Genomic DNA, 23,646 nt, shown 5'->3' on the forward strand with positions numbered 1-23,646 from the left:
CCATGGTTATACACCTACACTAATCTGATTCATAAAATTCAGAATATAGAATCTACATGATTATATAAATATTTACTATGTATGTTGCATTTTGTACTAGGTAAGAAATGTACATGTATATATTATTATATAAATAACAGACATGATTGTAGTGTAGCTATTCTGCCAAGAGATTCTAAGTGGTATACTTGTTAATATCATTTTCCTCATACCCAAATCAATGTACCAATCTGCCTCTTGAGATCCTACCAAGTGTTCACTTGCAAAAATAAGACTTTAGAGCCCTTTCCCATTGCCTGAGAACCCAGGCCCCTGAAGCACAGATCGTATTGCCTTCACTAGACGAGCTCTGCTCTCAGTTCTGCTAATTTTGTACTGTTCATTCTTTCCCACTTTGGGATAATCTATTATAGTTGGATCCAGGCACGCACTAAAGGCTGATACTTCCATGAAGAATGTGCAATTTGTACTGTTTAGTTTGTGACGAGATTCTTGAAAACTTTTATGATTCTATCTTGTTCCAGAGAGACTTCTGCTTGCTAGTTTTATAAGCAGTGGGGGGGGGGGGAGTAACAAAAACAAAACAAACTGATAAAAATTACATGCTCAAAAAAAATCAAGAGTTCAAGATAAGCACTTTTTTCTTTTTCCCCAGAGAATATTTGTGGACTGAACAAAAATGTTTTTCAGGGCACTGACCTATGTGTTGCTTCTATTTTTTTAAGTACTTGCTTTTCATGCCTAAAGTTAGGCACCCACATGCGTTTACAATCGAGATGATCCTCAGAGGGTCGCTATGAAAGTTTGCAGTGAATTTTCCTTAGTTTTTACTTCTGGGTTAAAATTAAGTCTGGCTTGGTGTTTTGGTGTTTTGTGTTTGGCTTTGCTTGGTTTTGTTTTAATGCAACCCAATGGTAACCACCTCCCTGACAGCAATAGCGCTGTGCGAGGTCCAAGCTGGCACTGGCTGCTTGGGGTAGTCAGGCTGGGGCCTCTGTGTCTGTAAGAAAGCCACACTCAGGGCTAGAGGGGAAAACAAAATCAAAAAAGAGTAAACAGGAAACAGCCAGCAAGAGTATAAAAGAGAAACTGGAAGAAGACGACCAAAAGAAATCACACATGTCAAGGTGGACAGAGGCGGGGGGAGAAGCTGTGTTTTGCAATTAAGAAAACCAATGTAGATAAAAGAGCGCACTTGTGAGTTCTGTAATAAAGAGACAGACTATTGAACCAGTTACCATCTCCGCCAGAGGTACCTGGTACCTACTCCTCTGTTCCAGAGAAATTTATTCTTGTTTAAGAAAGGGCTTGTTAGGTAAATCTTGCTGTGAATGGCAAACTTACATTGGAGGTTCACAAATTCCATGTATAGACATTGTTAGTAATTAATTCACTGTACTTATTAGTGACATTTAATGTAGTTTACACCTAGCAATACACAACAGTCTTATTATCAGAGAAAAAGCTTAAACGTTACCAAAATGAATGTAGGAATAAAGTGCAGTTCACCAACCAAAAAGGCTATCGAATGCATCCAGCATGTGGCTCTGGTCAAATCAGTTGGCGGATTTCCCACACTTTCCAGGCCAGAATGCATAAGGATAAATAATGTCTCTCCCCAGATAAAACCTGAGTCAAATTTCCAAACTCCACCACCATTCCCACCTCCATTCCAAAGTTTAGGTTCTTAATATATTTTTCCCTTGGAGTCAGTTGGAAGGAAACAGTGCCAAAATTAATACCCTAGGCCAGCAATTTTCAACCTTTTTCATGACCTGGCACACATAAACTAATTACTAAAATTATATGGCACATCAAAAATATATTTTTTGCCCATTTAACAACAAAGTTGGTATAATTTTGGTATATTCACACTGGATGGCTATTGTTGTATTGGCTTTTTTCTTTTTCTTTTTTTGGACAATCTAAGGGAAAAGAGGTCAGTGTCCCTGACTATGACATGTTAAAGGGACTTACATAGGAAAAAGAAGACCAAAAATATAAACAGTAAAATGACAACAAACTCACAACTGCCAACAACCAAGCCTTAAAACAAAAAGAAACAACCTAAGCAAGCAACTAGAACAGAAACAGAATCACATAAATGGAGACTACATCAAGGGTTATGAGTGGGAGGGAGCAGAGGAGAATGGGGGGTAAGTGGTACAGGGAATAAGAAGCATAAATGGTAGGTACAGAATAGAGATGGGGAGGTTAAGAATAGTACGTGAAATGGAGAAGCCAAAGAACTTGCACGTACGACCCATTGACATGAACTAAGGTGGGGGAGGGGAATGCTGGTGAGAGCAGGGCTACAGGGTGCAGGGGAATAAAGGGGAGAAAAAAATAAGACAACTGCAATAGCATAAATTAATAAAATACATTAAAAATAGTCAGGTATTGAATGTTTTTTTTTAATTCTTCAGGCACACCATTTGAAAATCACTACCCTAGACTATTAATTCTCCTTTTATTCTGAAAGGAGAGTTTAAATAATGCAACACCTCAACATGCTTAGATGCAATGCTCTACAATAGCCTATCATGGTGTCATTTACATTACAGGAAATCTGGGGCTGGGAGTTTTCTTGTTTAAGCCCCTATATTCAGAAGTTAACAATTCAACAATAAAAATAATTTTGGCTGAAAGCAAGATAGTTTAGCTTGGAAGCAAATGTTTACAATTTTTTTAAATGCATGCATTTGGAAAGATTTCAAGTTTTCAATAAATAGGAGCTACTAATAATAATGATGATGATGATGATGATGATAATGCAGAGGTTTTCAGATATTTGGTACCCTGGGATTCTAAAATGAACTTATAGTTTTTAAATATAATTTTTCAAATTCTTAGTGCATAATGCGAACCAATTGATTTTTTAAAAATAAGTTATCAAAACTTTCACAAGCATGTCACTCCATTTTTTAAAATAATCTGTTGTTTATTGATTGAACAAGTGTCTATACATTATATTTTCATAGGCATTTCCCTGGAGCTTGAAAGTTTATGAAAATTAAGAAGTATTAAATTAATTCAGGAAGCTATGAATGAGACCAAAACATTATACTCTTTTGTGGGTTTCCTAATTAATATGTTTCCTTTTTAAAATGTCTTGAAAAAAATTGTCCTTTCCAAGGATTTTTCACACTTTCAAATGAAGTGTGTCCGACTTAAGCATTAATCATTAATCTACATATATAGTGAAAAAGACACACAGATTCTAGGAGAAGTAGTTGCATTGGTCTATGTAATTGAATCTGGCATATTTCCCCCTGTAGGATATTTTAGAGTAATTTCTTCATTTCCTTAAAAAATTTATCTTGGAGATTCTTCTAAATTCTGTGGACGTTTATCTTATATTCTAACAAGCTGTGGAGTTAGAAATTTGGGGGGGGGTCAAAATAGTCTTTCTTGCTAGTTTTATTCCTTCTTGCTGAATTTTGTATTTTGCAAGCCACTTCCTATTTTCAGTTCAGCAAAAAACAAACAAACAAAAAATCAAGGGCAGGACACTTTGAGAAGAAAAATTAACTGCGCAAGACAAAAATAGCTCCAAAATGACACCACTGGAAGAGTTCTTGAGATTATAGTGGACGTAGACTCAGAATGCAGAAGCATATTCCTTTTATGGAAATACGAATGTCCTAAGATTTAGGGTAAAAGCGCAGCTTATGGAAAAATATTTAAAATATTACCTTTAATATATCACATAGTCTTTATATAGAGAACATGGATTTATTCTTATTTCTTAACAGTGGCTTATAAGAGATTCTCAATAAATGATGACTAAATGGATAAATTATATTCAACATTGCTTAAATTATTGGAAAGTTGCGCACCATCGCCACATCTGCATATGGTTGAAACTGAAAAGATCAGCGATCAAGGGTTGTTGGTTGAAGGCAGCTGCGTGATGTGTAGAGAATAACGAGGTTTGCAAATCTGCTTTTTAAACATTTAAACTATTCCTGATGACAGCACATTATGTTTTTCGTAAATGATATCACTCTTTCCATCTATATGCAGCTATGCTAAAGATTTGAGGTTGTGTTTTCTTACAGATTTTATGCTCATCAATTTTTGGATACTACATTTAAGTTCACCATCCAGCAGCTAAAAGAATATCGATTCTCTGCTCAAATTCATAAGAGGAAGTCATATCCTATTAGGCATCGCTTCAACACCAGTAGCCTGCTGTTTTTAATAAAGTAATTGAGTGGCAGCTAAGACTTGTAAATGACATGCTTGAGACCAGGGCAGCACAAGCTCAGGCTCCGTAGCCACTCAGAAAGCTGAGCACATTTTTAACTCAGAGACACTTTGAACGCGCTGCTGGTATAGTTCTGTGTTGGTTTACATTCCTGTAAACATCTCACCTTCTTGATTCAGTGTTTATTTTCTATGTATTTCTCAGGAAATTTGTATTTTAATGATGTTTTTAGTTGAAAGAGTCTGTCGAAGAATTTCAAATGAGAAATATATAGTCAAATATATAGATCTTTCAATAGGAAGCTAATGAAGACAGGACACCAATATTCTAACTTCTAAAATGATTTTACTATTGGATATCGATTTCATTTTCAACCAATTTACTTATGGCATAAAAAAGTTAAGCTTTGCTGATGCTATCAAAAGTTCTATTACAACCTTGAATACCCAGTGTCATAAAATATGACTATGTATTTCTTGTTTTTGAAATGATGCCCTTCTTATGATGTTTTAATTTTTGACAGTTTGGGCTAGATTAACTCTTTAGTTTCCCTGCAGAGAAATCGAAAACTTAACAGACAGTAATGTAATCACTATAGTAAGTGTTCTTTAATTTTGTTTAGAAGGCAGGCAGTTAGTTGGCATGAATTTGAAATTGCATAGCATAATATCAAAGTCCATGTGTTTGGCCTAGTGGTTGACAGCATAAGAAACATGCATTTCCTCTGGATTTAATTCTTGTCTCTGGTATCTTATGCTACTCATTCCCTCAGTGTAATTTCAATCATACTTAAAACTGAAATGATTCCTTCAGTGATGTCAAAGCTCCTATATGAGAATGACTGCTCCAGCTATTTCTTACACTGAGACCTGAGTTCTAGGAGCAACCCTTCTTGAATTTTCCCCTGGCATTGCAAACTCAAGTTTTGCAAACTGACCTTATCACATTCTCTAACAAACCTGTTCTCTCCCTTTATTCTTTAACTCAGTCAAAGGCATCATGACCTATTTTTCCCACTGCCCTAAAAAAATGTTGGATATCATAAATTCTTCTCTCATGTTAGACACTAACTACGGCATTTACCTAATCTAATCATCTCTATTTTCTTAATGTCTCTTGAATCTGATTCTTCCTTTCACCTTCTGTGGTCCTGACTTGGCCTCCATAATTTGTTTTGAGATAAACTTCCTAATAGATGGCACTGTCTTCATTCTCATTTCTACACTGGCCACCCTCCTCAAGGCTGCCAAATTATCCCTCTTAAATACAAGTAGGATTGTGTCATTCCTGCATAGAATCCTCAGACAGCTCTCCTTCCCCATCAGGATAAACAAAATTCCACACTAAAAGTTCCCATTAAAAAGGATAAACATAAGACTTCTGTCTACTGTCCACTGCATATCCTCATAAGCTGATTTTTATGCTCCAAGAATACCCACTACACGAAGTTTTCTAAAAGCTGATATTCCTCCTAGGTGCTATTCACCTTAAAGACTCTCTTCCTACCCATCTACCTGCCAAATTTATATTCATCCTCTTGTGCATAACACAAGAGTCACCTTTTACCGGGCCTACTCTCTTACTGATATCCTCAACCACCTCTCCTTGTCCCCGGGAAATCACCAGGGCATCCCCCCTGTGCTCCGGTGATAGCTTTGCTGCTGCATGGGATCGCAACAGCTGGTCTCCCTATTGAGAATAAGACTCCTGGAGTCTGGAGATCGTGTCCAGCTTGTCTCCTCAGTGCTTAGCTCATCTGAACTGGCATTGGGTGGGCACTCAATTCATGATGGATGATTAAATGGATGAGAATATAGACATTATTCAAGATTTATTCTCATCAATTCATGCATTAATTCGTCCTTAGACAATCAAATCCTATATATTGAAGATGCATCAAACTGCTAGAAAAGATCATGGTGAAATGGCTCTTTAAACATAATGTGAAGGCACATTATCCCAAAAGCAACTACCTTATAAGTGAAAGTCAGGTGTTTTGGGGTTTTTTCCCCTTTACAACACAGTGTGATATGTATCTGTATCTATGTATCTCTATCTGTCTAATATAAATACCATATTAACACCAGTCTTTAATGGTATGGGACAGGACAAACCCAGAACAGTGACCCAGGTGTTCAGTCCAGGTTTGGGCAAAGCACACTTTCTCATCCTCAACAGGGAGAAAACTGCTCTCTCAACAAATAGTGTTCAACTGTTCCACAAACCTGTGGGATTCAACTCACTGAAGCCAAATTTGAGAACTATTGGTATCCTAAGAGTAGCACTATCAACTTTCTGGCTCAAAAAGTACGTTCTTTTACACATAAACCTCTAGGCATCGTGACTACGCCCCTGTAGGCTTGTGTATAATTTTCCCATTATCACCCCCTAGGTCTCTTTTACCATCACCACTTTGCAGGCATCCACCAGCCAGTGACTAGTCGTGTTTCTGATTATCTTTTCCCAAATGTATTAGCTTGCATTATTTAAGGCCGAATCTCATTTTTATTATTTCCTGCTTGTATTTCTAAACTCCTTAAGTCTATTTGTATGAGTCTTTTGTCTTCACAGATGTCCACAGTTCCTCCCAATTTAGTATCATCAGCAAATTTAATTAATGCTCTGTTTACCTCTCCTTCTAATGAAACCAGTCCCTTGTTTCATTTCATCATACAAAGTAAAAATGTATTGGCAATAAAATAGTCTGAAGAAATGTTCCATCACTGTAGGAGGGGACGTTCAGGCTACAGCAGAGATCCATGTGCTGAGGAGTGGACAGGCCAGTGGGGTGGTGAGCTAGTCTGCCGTTGCCCTAAAGCGAAACCTTTTTTACAGCAACCACTCTTGGCAGATTGCCTGGGTTGGTGTTAGTGTGTGGGCATGTATGTGCATTTTGGAAGGTAGTTATATTACCCTATGGACTTTTAACTAAAGATATATATATTTAAATGTATAAATACCATTACAGATATAAGCTAGTAATGTTCAATCTACAGTATAGCTACGGACTCCAATATAGATTCACACATCTGTATATACACAGACTCACAATCTTTTTCAGTGAGAGTTTTCTAATATTCCCTACTATCTACGGTTTTATTTCAGCCTTTAACTTGATAAATGCTTTAAATCCAAATTAACCTCTGCATTTAATAAAATTCCTTACCAGGGGTAGACTTATAGAATAAGGTAAGGAAAAAATGCAAGTGTATCCAACAGGCAAATGTCAGTAAAATAACAAATATTTTAATCTCTAGAATTAATAGCTAGAGAATTGAGCTTAATCAGAGAAATATTTTTTGCTCGTTAACTTTAAGGTAGGCAAGTTTATGTTCGAAGAACTATATGACTAGTCTTTAAGGACACGGTCATCCAGATATGGGGTGATTTCTGTAAGAAAACAAAGATGGCATTTCTTTTGCACTTCCTGGGTGCCACAGGTACTGCTTTTCAGCGTGAGTCAATAGTACAGGTTTAACGCCTATATGAATTACTACCTGATACCTACGGACTGTATGCCTAACTCCAGTAAAATCTTGGAAGTATTTACTATGTGGCATGTGCTATATGAAGAGTCTATCTTTGAAATGTTAGCATTGGTATAAATCCATTAACTCCACAAAACATGAATCCACCAACTCCACAGAAACATTCAAGTTTGTGCTTCCAACAGAATAGACAGATGGCAGACCAATCGCTATGTTGTTAGGTGCTGAAGATAATGCACATTCACAGTGTTACAATGAGGACTGGCATATACTTTTAATATAGCACAAGGTCACCAAACATGTCATCACCAATGGATGGTGTTAACGAAATAGTGACTGGGAATATTGTTAAGCAGTCACAGCCTTGCATTGTTTTTCTAGTGAGAAAAGTCTGATGCATAGTACATTCTTATGAGAGAGTTTTCTCAGATGCCAAGACTTTACAGGCATAATTTCTATAAGCTTTAATGGCAGTTTCTTGCCGGCACCTGTTACAGTATAGAGTTCTTACTTTTCACACATAATCCAAGACTGGCTTGGAACACTGACCTGGAAAAACTAATAGAGTGAGACTTTCTTGTAATGTTTCCTCACATATAATATTCATCTTTTAATCCTCGGTCTGATATATGTATGCGTCTGCCCATGTTTTCTATTCAAATTCATTCCCCACTGAAAAGGTTTCTTTCCACAAGCTTTTCATTGATAGGAACAAATAAACCAATTTTTCTTACTGGACAAAATGTGTCTTTTCTTAGTGCAAAAGACACATAAGGGGGAAGTTAATAGGCTAGAAACTGACTTAAGACTAGAAATCAACTTTTCGTAACTGAACATAGTTGTAGAGATGGAGCATTGATTTCTGAAGAGCCCAGAGAAGCAGCTAGAGCACCACGGGCAAACTCATTTATTTTGGCAACATGTTCCCCGTATCTTTACAAACTAAAATATGAGGAGTTTCAGTATTTTGAAGGATATGTACTTAACCCCATGGATCAATCAGCTGGGTAATGTTTTATGTAGATGAGGAAGAGTTCAGATAATTCTTAAAATTCCATATTTTTATTTTAAAACTTCTTCTTTTATTGTATCTTTCTCATTAACATTCAATCCCTTTATGCACCCCCCTCCCCACAATCACCATGCCTTTGCCCATGTCCGTGAGTTCTTTTTTCTTTTTTAAGGTAACTTCCACAAATTCTTATTACTAAAAGAAAAAAATGTGACAGTTCCTCTGTTTAACTAAAATTGTTGAAGATTGCACAGGGATTCTATTTTATGAATAACCACCTCCCTTTTAGAGGTGTTTTACAGACCCGGTCACCTACTATTTCTAACATGCATGGTGTATGGGACCAAAACATTCGTTCATGCTCACAGTCCTGAGTCATTTATTGTCACTCTCTTGTTTAACAGGATGGGGGAAAGGTTTGGGCAGGGGGATTGCTTTCTACTTGTTGAACATTGCCAAATAGTAAAGTTTTAGCTGCATGTTTATCACAGGATTTGCACCTGTGATAAATATGACATGGAAGGAGTCTGAAAACCCTGGAACCATAAGAAGGCAATTACAAACCTGTGAGTGAAATTTCTTACAAGGCGAAGTATGGGGTCTGAACAGATACTACTCCAGAACAGATCATGACATATTCTGGGTGCCTATTTGCCCCTTTCCCTTTTTTCTTTGCTAGATGGCTATATTACTACACAGTGTGCCCTTGAACACTGTGTCTGACCTCCAATTCCACCCCCTCTGGCAAAACTACCTCAGGAAGATCATTTTCACCTGAGCTTGAAGTATTACCCTGACTACAGTTGCTTTAAAATGTATCAATAATTTAGCATTAAATGGCTTTGTCTCCTGTTAGGGTATTTTTAAGCATCAGGGAAGAAAAGGGTTTTGCTTGTTTGTCTGATTTAGTTTTGTTTGATAAGTCCAAGAGGGGCAAAGGGAGTCATACTGCCACCCCTAAAAGCATGCTGTGTCCCCAAGCTTAGTACACTCCTTCTCTCTATAGGTTTTGCTTATAGCACTCTTTGCTTTAAGCTTAACTAAAATAAGGTCATTATTTTCTTTTAATATTTTGTCCAATAAAATGATAGAAATACATTTGTTTCTGGGAAGAGCTTGTGTTAACAGTCTTAGATAAGATGTGTTTGAAAACTTGAAAGTGGATTGGGTGTCCAGGGTCTTATGAGTCAACCATGGTTCAGGGCCATGTGTCTCCAGCTGAAGCCAATAAGCTTCGAGCTGAGGTACTGGGGAGACTTGAGGCACTAGAGAGATGAAAAGTGTCATTGGATGGAGCCAGTGTCTGCACACAGCAGGTCCACACACACTGCAGGTGCAGAAAAATAACACAACGGGAGAAGCCCCCAGGACTGTTTTCTGCAACCCTGACTAGAGAGGAAATACGCCTCGTTTTCAGAGATCTCATGATTTGGAGGAAGAATGATGTGCCTCTTCACAGAGTTTCATTCTGTAGAGAAAAGCTTTACATGGATTTTTGTGAGTTCAGCTCCTAAAACTTAGTTTAGAACATTACACTCACCTAAAAGAAAAATTGTATAAGCTGTCCCTGAAGAAAGATAGATTATTTATTGCATTTTCTATATGATGGAAATTGTTATAATGATGAGAATAAATCATGTTTAAGGATAAACTGTGTTGAGTCAAGTTGAAAAATGTATCCCTTCTCCTCCAAATCTTTCCCTTCTCCTCCAAATCTTTAAGTATAGTAAAAACACTCCATTTTTCTGTATCTTAGTGTATCTAAAAATGTCAGGAAATCTGGACAGGGTAGGCATATGGATAATAGCAACTACCCCTTTGGATTAGCTTGAAACCAAAATGGTTTCACATTTTTATCTCTGTCTTCTTTCATTTATATCTCCTGTAGCACTTCAAGAGTCCGCTGCAGTGACTGATCATAGATTTTTCTCCCATTATTTTCAAAATTCAACATTCAATTTCAAATGAAAATCTGCCAGTCATTGGGAGAAATGGGAAAATTAAGACACTATTTACATTTCATGCAATGGAAAATGTTAAGTGTATTTATAATTTGATTCCTTACCCTTAAGACAATCAAATATAGGAGGTAGACATTCAATAAATATTGTATTAATGAACATCAACTTATATAACACACCTTAGTTTAGTATACCCTCTTTCCATGACAACAGATTTTAAAAAGATAGATGTTAAATATATCTAACAATAGATGCTAATTATGCGTGTATGTATATCACACACAAATACTTCAATAAGACTTCTGAGGTAGACCTATGTGACAAAATCACCCAGAAGCAGGAAATCCGCTTTGTACCCCACTAGTGCTAGATGCATTTAAATAAGGGAACAACTGGCATTGGAAGTCCTTTTTTAAGTCAACAAGAAATGATTTAATTAGAGTGAGTGCAATTCTTTCCTGGATGGTTAAGAGCCCTCAAGTAGTCAAGAATGAAGCTGAGAAAATAGGCCTTTCCTATACTGAAAAGAAACTTTTGCCAAATCTCTACTTATAGTGTGATAATAGAATCAAGAAAGCCAGCTATGCTAGCTTGAGGGTTTTACCTATACATTTTTTGTACCCGTTCTAATCATGAGTGACAATAGTACAAATTGTCCAGGGACAACTAGAGCTTCTAATCTGAGTACATGACTATGTCTTTTCAGCTCCCTTCCAGAGACCTTATATTTCTATCTCCAAATCTGAGTGTGATTTGTTAATAATGGAATCATTGTACAATACTTAAATTTTGAGATTTCTACTGTGTCTCATGAAAATTTGGAATCTGATATCATGGGCCATAAACCATTGCCTAGCAAAGTTAGATACAAAATAGAGCAATCAAGGAGACAGTAAATTTATAAGGTTAACCCAACCTTTTACAAGTTAGCCAATGAAAATATAAAACCATGTCAAAATTTAAAAATGCAACATTTGTCATAATATTTTGGTAATATAATAAATATTATTACGGTCATCTATTCTCAAGTAATATATGTATATTTATACACATATAAATGTACATACACATATTATAAAATATTTGGAAAATTAATAAGATAATAAATAAACATAGAATTATTTTATAACCCCACTATACATAGATAATCATTGTTAATAATATAATATGTAATATTATATATTAAAGGTATAAAAAATATATAGCATACATTGCTTAACTGTTTAGGATATAATGTGAAATTGAGTGTATGTCATATTCATATTTATTTCTCAACTTGGCTAGAGAGTATACACCAATATATGTGTATTGCTCAGCTGTGTTGTAGATGAGAAAATATTTAAAGACACAGGTGCCATTGCCACTAGAGCATGAACTTGCATGTGGGATTCACTCATAGTGCCCGAAAAGAATGCTGACACCAGCTCTATAATAACTGGATTGTGTATTCATTGTTCTTTGCTCTGTGTATCCCCAACACCTAGCATGCTTTTGCTACACATCAAGTACTTGATCAACATGTGTTCCATTGCATAGAGAGTTGGAGTTCATCACCTCAAAGCCTTTCCATTCAGAATATATTGAAATTTTTCTGTCCTTCCATTTAACTACAATTCAGCACAAGTCCATCTTCCAAACAGGGAGATGGATGATGCAATAGTCCGATCTTTGTATTTAGCAGAAGTGTTAACAGTCCCCGTGTGATCGTCTCTTCTGTATTCTCAAAAGCAATCTTCTTTGTATACCTGAAAAAAGGAAAGTTGGTCATTTCGGTGTCATCTGCTTCATGGTCACAAGCATCTTCTTCTGTGCCTAGAAAGAGTGTAACCGTAGCAGAATTTCTGAGCAGTTTGGGAGAGCATCAAGAAGTTGAAAAGATTTAAATAGGACTCTGCTTATGGTGAATATGCTCAAACAGGTTTGTAGGCTATTTTGCTTTTGTGTCTGGAATTCGGTTTACTTAACCCACTTTAGAAACGGCAGCCAGAAAGGGTTCTTTCTCACCTGAACGCTTAGCAGAGCAAGCCATCAAAACCCTCCAGGAAGTGTCTAGCCCAAGGGCCTGAATTAGAGGCACCTCCCCAAAGAAGATCAAAAGTTATGCTCCACCAACACAGAGACACTGAGAAATGGTTGAATGTGTTCTAAATTAAACTGCCCTGGTGGTGAGCAGAGATCTGCCAAAATCTTTCAATTAATCACTTTTACCTTCGGGGCAGAGTTAGGCCTGAGAGTATTTCAATAGGTTTTTATTGGAACAGGGTTATTTCAGATATTAAACTATGTTGCACAAAGTAAAAATAATGTTATTTTTAAGTTGCTACTCTTGTTAAATACAAGTTGGCAAGTATTCTTGGGGTCCGTATTGTGTCTCTGTGTTTGTGTATGTGTGTGGCTTTCTGCTGGGCCATTAGACTCGTTTTTTATTTTAAAAAAATGAACAGCAATGAATTAGTTGGTAAATATATTCCTATAATCATTTTCATTAATAATGGTATAAATAGTCAAAGGTTTTAAGAGTGTAATTCTCTACAATACAACTGAGGGATTTTTTTTCCTCCATCTTCAGCAGTAAGTTAATTAGAATCACCTGCATTTCCTTGGGTGGACACCAAATGGATTGCAAACAAAAACAGATTAAAATAGCTGCTGCAACTCATGGCATACAGATGACAAGATTCACAAAAAAGGACAATGAGGCACTGAAAATGTTCGCTTTTCAAACAATTTTAGAGGAAATTTAGCTCTTGCAACTTCTCTGTAAAAGCTGCTTGTAAGTGTTTTGCTGAAAGGCTAGAATAGCTTTGTTTCTGATCCCTTGATGAGTGAGAGAAATGTTTAAGAAAGATCACTTTACAGAGAGATTCAGGCTGAAATGCGATGACTGTGATTCAAGCCAAGCCAAAAATTACAGTTCAGAATGAAAGGGGAGGTACGTGGTTTGGGAATCCATTTTCCCACATTCCTGAATCTCAATCATCCCGGCCAATGTTTAAAAAAAAGTCCAATGGAAAACAATGAGGTCACTTTGTTTAGATATTTTTTAAAAATAGGTGTGGAAGGACTGAAAAGAATGAGAACAGATATATGAATTTTAAATCAATGTCTATTTCACATATAGTGGGATCAAAGGCTTGACTTAATGTCACTATTATGACTTCACCACAGAAGGAGCCATTTTTCAGTGTTTTCTTGTTTGTGTATGTAAGCCTTTTATTTCTTGTCTTTAACTTATGAAAGAGTTTGCTGCTGAAATTTTAAAAAGAGAAAAGCGTACGTGGGCAGAGTCTGCAGATTTCTCCTTCCCTGGCTCCAAGCTCTCCTTATGAATAGCGTCTTCAACGTACGTTGGCATGTTTGCTTACAAACCACCAGATGATAATGGTTGACCAAATTCAACTATTTATTCCTATTACTCATATTTATTTTAAAGAAACACTCTGAGCAAGGCACATGAAAAAAGAATGCTTTATTTACACCAACATAATCACAGCATAACATAACAATGAAACTCATACATAAAAGAATCTCAGAGAATGATATGAAATGAACCAAACACAACCTCTAACTTCAATATCTTCCAGACACATGAAGTTTTCCTTAAAGACAAGAACTCTCACTTGATGATAATCACAATCATTGGCCAATATTTGTCTTTAAGACTGATTTTTAACAAGAAGGAACATGTAAGAGAATTTATCAAAGACTATTTCCAGACACTTTGGTTCCCACATTCCAGAAATCATTTCAGTTGATTATTGTTAGTCTTATCGAATCAAGGGTATGAGATGCCCCAGTGAAATTTCACAGGCAAACCCAGGGTCTTTCTGAGATGCCTTTTTACTTTGAGATAGTTCCAGAGCCTGCCTGGCATTATTCTATGAATCTTATTTGGCTACCATGCTGCAGGCTCAAATCCCTAGTTGAGTTTAGGCAGACATGTAAGAATTAATGTATAAAAAATGAGGAACTGCACAAGGGGTAACATCCTTAGAGTCTCATTTCTTCTATCCTGGCATTTGGCAGCATGTGCAAGTGGCTTCTACCAACATCACACTAACCACATTAGAACTTGGTTTTTTCTTGTAATCTGTAAATTAAAAGGCATGATTTTTAAGGCAATTGGCCCAATAATAAGTCTGAATGGAATATAAGTCAAATTAAATGTATGGAAGTTATATGGGAAAAAACCCAAACATAAAGAAATCATAGCCAATGGAATCTAGGTTCTAGCCCTCAGTAGTCATGTGAGTTTTCATAGCATCTTTTATATACTACTCTTTACATTTCTGGACCCTAAGGGTCTGGATAAGTATCTCTGACTATAAAAAATTTTTCAGAAACATTATGGCAACTAAGTATAAAACATTCACAACTAAGTATAAAAATAAGGGGGAATTTTCAATAATGAAGAATGACTGTGTATGTTGAGGACAGATGGCTTTTGTGTTCCTGGTAACATTTAAACAATTCTGTATAATTTGCCTCTATTTACTAAAATGCCCAGTATCTTCCTGGGAAACTAAGGCTAAATACATAGTTTTCAAACAATGAAACTCTATACAAGAATATTTAATAATAGTTAAAAGCAAGATAGCAAGCCCTTTCTTCCCCCACACAACCCCCAATCAGTACAGTCTCAGATCTTTTGAAGGCACGAATGGTATAATACAGAATCACTAAGAAATATAACCAGTAATGCACTTAACACTTTGAGATATTTTGTCCTTTTCCCCTCCCAAATTTAAGTTTGTCTCCTCAGGTGACCAAAAAAGACAAATCTAATTGGGAGGTAAGGATTGGCCAGAAACTGAAACTACGATAGATAGATAGATAGATAGATAGATAGATAGATAGATAGATAGATAGACAGATGTTTTTAGCTAGGACTGATCCATTTTATTTTCTAGTATAACAGTTTAAATCGATTAAGAAAGGAGGTTTATAATGATGTTAACTCCCCAAATGTTCAGTGAAAAGCCCTTTGAAGAAAAACCAACATCCCCCTTTTTGATCCAAGATTCTCTAAAGTGCTAATATCATGTATCTTTTTTTTTACTTTGTGCTCCTTCGATGCTAGGATATTTATTTAAATCTGGAATTTGCCCCTATCTAACACTGGCTACACAAACAGTATAAGCTAATGTTTATTTACTAGCATCACAGATTCTAAGCTGTTTTCTCAGAATTTTTTTTAAAAAAACCACTCTTCTCTTAGTGACTTCTTTTCAGTCGAATATTTTTTTAAAAACCAGCAGAAAATACTTGCTATTTCCTCATCTTATGAGGATAAGTTTTTTCTTTTCTTTATGAATAAACTATAAAATATATGGTAGATGAAAACATTTAATTCATGAATGAGTAATCAAAATTGACTGTTACTTAACTCAAACAAAGATAGTGAAGAAACATTAATGATAAGACTTTTCATATTTTTAAAAGATTTTATTTTTATTTATTTTTAGAGAGGCAAAGGGAGGGAGAAAGAGAGGGAAAGAAATATCAATGTGCGTTTGCCTCTCAGGCACCCCCTACTGGGGACCTGGCCTGCAAGCCAGGTATGTGCCCTGACTGGGAATCAAACCAGTGACTCTTTGGTTCATAGGCCAGTACTCAATCCACTGAGCCACACTAGCCAGAGAAAATTTTTGTATCATTTTTGAAAGAAAAAGGAAAATGCATTGCCACAGTTGCCTGATGAAACAAGAATTTATAGCAGAGATACAAGGATAGTAAGACAAACTATTAAATTAAGACAAAAATTATAAAGAAAGGACTAATGAAACAAATAGAAGAGAAAATTATATCAATCTCAGTAATGAAAGGAACATTGGAAAAAGCATAAATTACAATAGGGAATTCTCTAAGCACAGAAAAGTATAGGAATGTGAAAATGAGGGATATACTGATCCTAAACTGTATATTTCCCCAACATTAGAATTGGAGATACATAATTAGTATTTTAAATATTTATAATTTAATAACAGGTCATTTATGTCCTAGTTGCCAATAAAGAAGAGAATTATCATATAGCAGTGTCTTCACAATCTAACACTTTCCTTGTTGGCATTAAAAAGTTTGTATTTATGAAAAACAATGCAGGCCTCCATTTAAATAGACAGACTAAGAAAACATGTCTGATTCCCTTCCTTCAAAAAATCCCAATGAAATAATAGAAAAGATGTGTGGAAAAATATATAATAATGGTGCTGAAAACAGAAAAGGTGACATCAACAGACCAGAAATAGAAATTCCAGGAAGACAGAAAGCAGATGGGATCAAACAAGTAAAGAAATTATAGCAGAAGAAACACCATTCCCAGACACCATAATTAAGCACAGTTCTTTCTGGGGACGTCCTAGAGAATATCGAAAATTGGAGTTAACACATAAAAAGAGCAGAAATTGGCAGAGGATGATTAAAAAAGTAATTTACTAAATATTGGATCTAACATCTGGGAGAGCCGGATCCTGCTCCTTTTATCCGGCACCAAGGAAGAGCTTGCAGCAGCTGCTTGAGTCTGAGAACAAGTTCTACAAAGACAGAGGAGAGGACACTGGCATCTGAGAAGGACGGTGGTAGAGATGGAGTTATCTCAGGTCCTCTACGACGTGCACTGGGTAAGAGCTTTGCTGAGGAGCAAAATAGTTCACATACTCCATATTCAGGATAATGTCCTCCTTACACTGGTAACTGAGGAACCTCTAGCTACTGTCTGCTCATCACCCACTCATTCTACAGGAACCTGTCATTCAGCCTGTCCATGTAAGATTGAAGTTAGTTGAGGAGCAGGAAGGAAGGGAGATGCGTTCAATTCTAATCGGTTTTTTAGTCATATCTATAATCTGATATTTAAACAACATTCATTCTAGAGTTCTAGATACAGAAGAGAGACAATAGAGGGAAGGAAAAGAAAATGTTTTCTGATTGAAAGAGCCTAGATGTGGGCATATCTGAGTGAAATTTTACTTCCATCAGTTTAAAGAGAAAATTGTTTTCTTCTTTTAAATCTTGAACAAAGCAATTTACCTATAAGCCATCAAGAATCAATTTGATATCAGACAGCAACAGTGCTAAAAGATAATGGAACATTATTTTTCAAAATTAGAGAATTAAAAAATCATGAAAGTCAAGAAAATATTCAAATCAATTAATTATGAAGCAAAAGTAAATAGTCATTGAGATGGAGGAAGTAAGAAAAACTTACTAATTACTTTTTTTAAAAAAAGAACTCAAAAATAAATTCAGGTATAACAGTGGAATACAAGAAAGGAACAGTAGTTGACTCTGACCTAGAGCTCCATTGTCCAATATGGTAGTCATAAGCCACATGTGGTTGTTATTTAAAATTAAATAAAAGAAAAATTTAGTTGCTCAGTTCCATTAACCACATTTCAAGTGCTCAGCAGCCAGCCATATGTGACCAGTGACTACTGGCTTGTGTAGTTAATATATAGAACATATTCATCATCACAAAAAGTTCTATTGGGAAGTGCTTAATTTGAAAATATAAGAAACCCAGAAAGAATGCAGAAGAGGATACACTAGACCGTGACTTTGGGAGAGCTCCATTATGAAACAAAATTTTAATGTTGAATAAAATCACACTCCTTTAAAAATAGTGACTAACATAGTGCATAGATAAATCACAAGATATTTATAAAGCATAAAGTAAAATATTCTAAACTTGGAATAAAAAGACAATAACAAAGAATAAAATTGGAAGTGATGAGGAAGAGAAGAGGAAGGAAGAGGAAATGTACCAAGTTCCTTATTTTTAATAGCAAAAGGTAATTTACATATTGAACATAAAAATAGACAAATGTAGCTGATAATAGCAAAGAGAAAGAGGGTATGTGGTAAGTGCTAGTAACTATCACTAGAATCTAAGTTTTCTGATAGGGAGTCAATAAATACCATTCATTGGTAGTTATTATCATAATTATTATGTAAATTAATAAACATAAATATGACCCATTAACATAAAATGAATAACAACAAAAAGAACTAAAGCAGAACTGTTAAAACAATGACTACCTTTGAACAGCAGACTAGACTAGGTACTAGTTCTCATTGTATACTCTTCTGTGAGGTTTCATTTTCATTTTTACCAAGGAAATACATTGCCTAATGGTGAAAAAAATCTATTTAAAATACCTACTATACAGTCGTAAGGTTTTTATATAGAATAAAATTATTCTTGTTTGAAAATCAGAATTGTGTCAACTATTTCCTAAGGCAATCATTCCTGAAGGACGGGCATCTCAAGAAATCAACAACAGGTACAGCGTAAATACCAACCATTGAGACAGAGTCGAAATGAAATTTGGAGATTCAAATTATATCCTGTACTCTCAGTCATTGACTTTAAAGTGTGTGAACAACTAATTTAGCAATAAAAATCGGAAACATTAATTTAGAGAAGGAAATCTGTGCCACTCCGACACAAAACCTCCCCTCGTACTCAGCTCTGAACGCAGCAGGACCTTCAGAAAGATAGAACAGAACACCGAAGTATTACGAGAATGGCTGTTTTTACAGTAGCTCTGGCCTCCTGGGAATTGGGAAGTGCCATAAATCTCAAGAGAGGGACTGTTTATACAAAATTCCCAGCCCACATTTCAGACTCCAGAGGTTTAGATGCATTTCTTTTATGTTCCAGAAAAACAAGCAGGCTTTGGGGGAACACTTCTCAACCAGGCTCAAAGTTCACGTCTTCGTGATTTATCCACTATTTGCGCTACCAAGAATGCTATCCAATCTACAGTTTGCAACTATTTTTAATGGGCTCATCTGCATTATTAAAAACTACCTATGTTTGGTCAGATAAACCAGTCAACTCTGGAAAACAGTGCTGGTCTCTTAGATTTCTTTTTGGAAAGTGTCTTAAATTTATGGTGGGAATTATTCATCGAAGCTGCGTTCTTTCCATTGGGTTTAGACCATCATTGGGTCTAATAACTCCTAATTGTGTGTCTATTCTAGTCTAAGCTTCTTCAGAAGAAAAAGCGTGGGAAAACTTTTGAAACTCCCCTACAGCAATACCTGGGGACTTCTGTCAACAGTAAACATGATTTTGAAACTTCAGAAGGGCCACTGGTGAACAAAATCCGCATTTTGGTGAATGTGGATTTCTTCAGAGAATTTTCATTGCTGCCGTTAATGCTTGTTCAATTTTTAAAAAATGCAAAATGACTTAGTTGCCTCGTGTTCCCAAGGTATTTTTAGCATAACAGGCAAAATTCCTGTCAGCATTCATAGTCATGGTATTTTCTTGAAAAAAATACCTCTCAAAGTGATTTTTCTCCAAACACTACCAAAGTACACCATGGGTACCTTGAAGACATTGCACTTTTAAAAATCATAAGAGGTCTAATTATATTTCCAAAATAAGTACTTTCCAATCCAACGAGGATAATGTGGTCATGAGAATGATGTCCAAATCTGCCAATTTACATTGGTTTGGTTTGGCATAACTTTTAAAGTTCTTGGAGCAAAAAGAGGATGGCACGTGAATCATTGTAATTTGGGTAATATTCCCAAACCTTGGGGTTTGCCATGCTGTGAATAATTCAGGGGAAAGCTAATCAACTTCCAGACTGTCCCTATATAATTTATAACTGCTAAAATTCACTGATATGTTCCAGATTATTTTGCACAATGTAGTACATTCCCTCTTAATATGCACTTTGTCATTTTCACTCTATTTATGTAATTTTAAAAGTATGATAGCAGGGCAGCAGGAGCCATTGAAAGCAGGAGCCACTGATGTCAGAGATTGTTATCCTTCACAAGATAAATAGTATTGATATCTCTGCGTCCGAAGGGCTTGGAAGTTGTGTCAAGTCAGATTCAAACTGCATCCAATATGTTTTGTTTTACTTCCTTTACTTTCTGGTGTTTATGTTTAGCCACAAAGCAGCTTCCCTGCTGGGACCTAGTTCTACAACCACAGTGGTGGCACTGGGCTGAGTTAGCCTCCATGTCCTCACTCCCAGCCCTCCATCTTTGTATCCAAAAAGAAAATTGGGTTATTAATTTAGGATGAGGCTGCTTTGTTTTAGTAGTATTGTGCTTTTTCAATTGCTCATACATAATATATCTAACCCATACTGCTCTTTCAAATGTTTCTGATTACTGAACTTGAAAAGAAAAAAAAAAAAAAACTTCTACCAAAATTTATTAAAGACCAATGAGGCACTTCTTATAGTATAACTATAAATTCGTACAGGAGAGAAAGAAAGGTTTTTGCTATTGAAGAATTTTAGTAATTGAAATTCAGCTTATAACTCTAGACAACATGTGCATTTTAATAACAGATAAAGTACTATTTAAAAAAGAGAGCCTAGTTTCAAAATAAAAATATACTTGGTTTTAAATCTCATATAAAGAGACATGTATATTAAAGGATTAAGAAGAATCTTATTTACAATAAAAATATGTTGAAATTAAAGTAGTTTCATTTACTAATAACCTCTGATAAGGATCCAGCTAATTAGGAAAACAAAAATTAATTTTAAAAATGCATACGGTAAATTTTCTCATTGTTATTATAATAGATATTGACCTCTCATCTATAATCATTATTTTAAATAGGGCAAATTTGATTGATTATTTTTAAAAAACATTAAGATTTCTCATTTGGAGAATGTAGATCTACATATCTCATTGATGTTTTTATTTTCTGAAATATTCTGTTTCTCAAATTCCTTCAGAGCAACTGATAATTCATGGAAAATATCAGGATCACATTCATTTGGCCAAACTTTCTTTGTATTGGCGAGCAAGACAGTATTATTCACCATTTGTGGCTCTAAATGGCCTTTGACTACTTCCAAATCCAAAACTAATACAAAAGGCCCCAAACTTGCTGTTTTGAACATATTTCTATAGATAGTATGGAGCCTCTAAAGGTGATTTTAGAGAATTTCAAAATATTTTCCTTAATGGCCCATGTTTTGAAAAATGAAGCATAATCCCAACAAGGAAAACTTTGAAAGGGATACACTTATTTGAATGCATGTTTTAATGTTTTTAATTCTATCACATGATTTAGAATTGATATTTAAAACTAAGTACCCAGTACCATCTAATGACAAAGCAAGAAAAATGGTTAATGAGTTATGAAGTTCTGGATATATGTGCATTAATTAACGAACAACATGGTTCTATACCAAACTAGAAATCAAATATTAGAAAAATGTTAATTAAGATGACTGTCACATTTAAGTTGTTAAATGTATAGTGTGCTTAAAGCAAGCAAACTGGGGTATCTTTTGATTAACGAAGCTATACTGTGCATCAGGAAAAAAATGTATTTGATTTTCATTAATGTATATGTTTTACACTTTGACTACACACTAAGTGTCCAAACTTATTTCAATTCCTCACAAATTCATAGTTTTCAGGAAAGGACACAGTCTTGGTAATTTATTATTAAATTATTCTAGAAACACAAAACACACTAATTGGTACATTTGCTAATAGCTATTCTAAGTTACTCCGCAGTTTATTACAGGGAAGAGCAGCAACCATTGTGAAGATCATTCTGCGGGGAAGAACTTTTAAGTCAGTGAAAATACTTTGTATGGCACTATAATGCTGGATACATGTCATTATGCATTTGTTCAGAACCATAGAATGGGCATTGAGATTGAATCAGGATGTAAACAATAAATTCTGAGTGATTATGATGTATCAATGCAGGCTCACCAGTTGTAATAAATGTGCTCTTCTGGTGGGGAATGTTGATAATGACAGAGGCTATGCTCATGTGATAGAAATATTTGTACCTCCCTATCGATCTTGCTATAAACCTAAAATTGCCCTAAAAAGATAAAGTCTTCTAAAAATAATGAATGGTTAAAAAGAAATAATAACAAATAAAATAAAAGCAATGAGTGATTTTTTTGAATTATGCCATTAATACCAATGTTAAATGTGTCGTTATTCTATCCTGATTCACTGATGAAATATTTTGCACAATGACAGAAATTTCCTAAAATAAAGTATGTAAGAGCAGAGATGATAAACAATGAAAAAAAAAAGCTCATTTCATGTTAGTAAAGAGCTTTACAAAGACTTTACGCTATTACACTATGACAATAATTTCTACCAATTTATTTACTACTTACGATTGTAAATTACAACATTCAACCATGTTGGTGGCATTGTGCCACCTTAGAGACTCTGCTGAGACGGCGACCTCTGTATTGGCCAGCCATCTCACCCCAGTTCCCTAAGGGCATGGACACATCAAGGAATATATACTCCTGACATTAAAATTATATTATCAACATTTTAGGGACAATGATAATGTTTAAATGTGTTTCTCTTTTTATTTTCCTATTTTTTATCTTCTTGATAACTTGGTATTAGAAATAACTATACACTGTAATAGATGTGTGGAAAACAAGTGGTTGATTATTCAAAGTCATTGCCAGCATAAATTATTTTGAATTATAGATGACCAGTTTTAAAGTAGTCTGAAACTAATTTCACCATTTTGTCATGGATTCCTTTTTATTTCTCTCCACCCATAACAGGGCACCCCATTAACCATAATACACTACAGACTATCATACTGATGGTATATCTGGAATGGAAATTTCATATTATAGTTTGAAATCATCAAGCCAATACATGTTACTGAAAACACCTTGGGTTAGTCTAGCTTCCCAAGGATGTGCAATAATACATGAAGTTTCCTCTTCCCTACAGCACCCCACTCCCAATTTAATTCCTATATTTCCTTGGGAAAGAATCTTAACCATACTGTGAAATCCCATGCTACCCACTGCTCCTTTACGTTTCAATTAGACTCAGATGTGTTGATCATTAACTGTCACTGAACTTCATGAGTAGTCTTTTGGGATCAAAATATTGAAGTTTGCTTGGTTTAGGACATAGAAATATTTTCTCTGTGACTGAGAGATATTTGGTGGTGATTTACTACTGTCTTTCTTCCCATATTTA

At 35.3% G+C, this 23,646-nt stretch overlaps 1 protein-coding gene across 2 annotated transcripts in view; it reads left to right on the top strand.

The window, feature by feature from the left end:
• The window catches only part of ARHGAP15 (Rho GTPase activating protein 15), a 630,630-nt gene that overhangs the window by 402,304 nt on the left and 204,680 nt on the right, over positions 1-23,646 (top strand). The gene's annotated exons all lie outside the window — the stretch shown is intronic.

The sequence above is a fragment of the Sturnira hondurensis genome, unplaced genomic scaffold, assembly GCF_014824575.4.
Source record: "Sturnira hondurensis isolate 20B ecotype Veracruz unplaced genomic scaffold, ASM1482457v3 Scaffold0019428, whole genome shotgun sequence".
Classification (NCBI taxonomy): Eukaryota; Metazoa; Chordata; class Mammalia; order Chiroptera; family Phyllostomidae; genus Sturnira; species Sturnira hondurensis.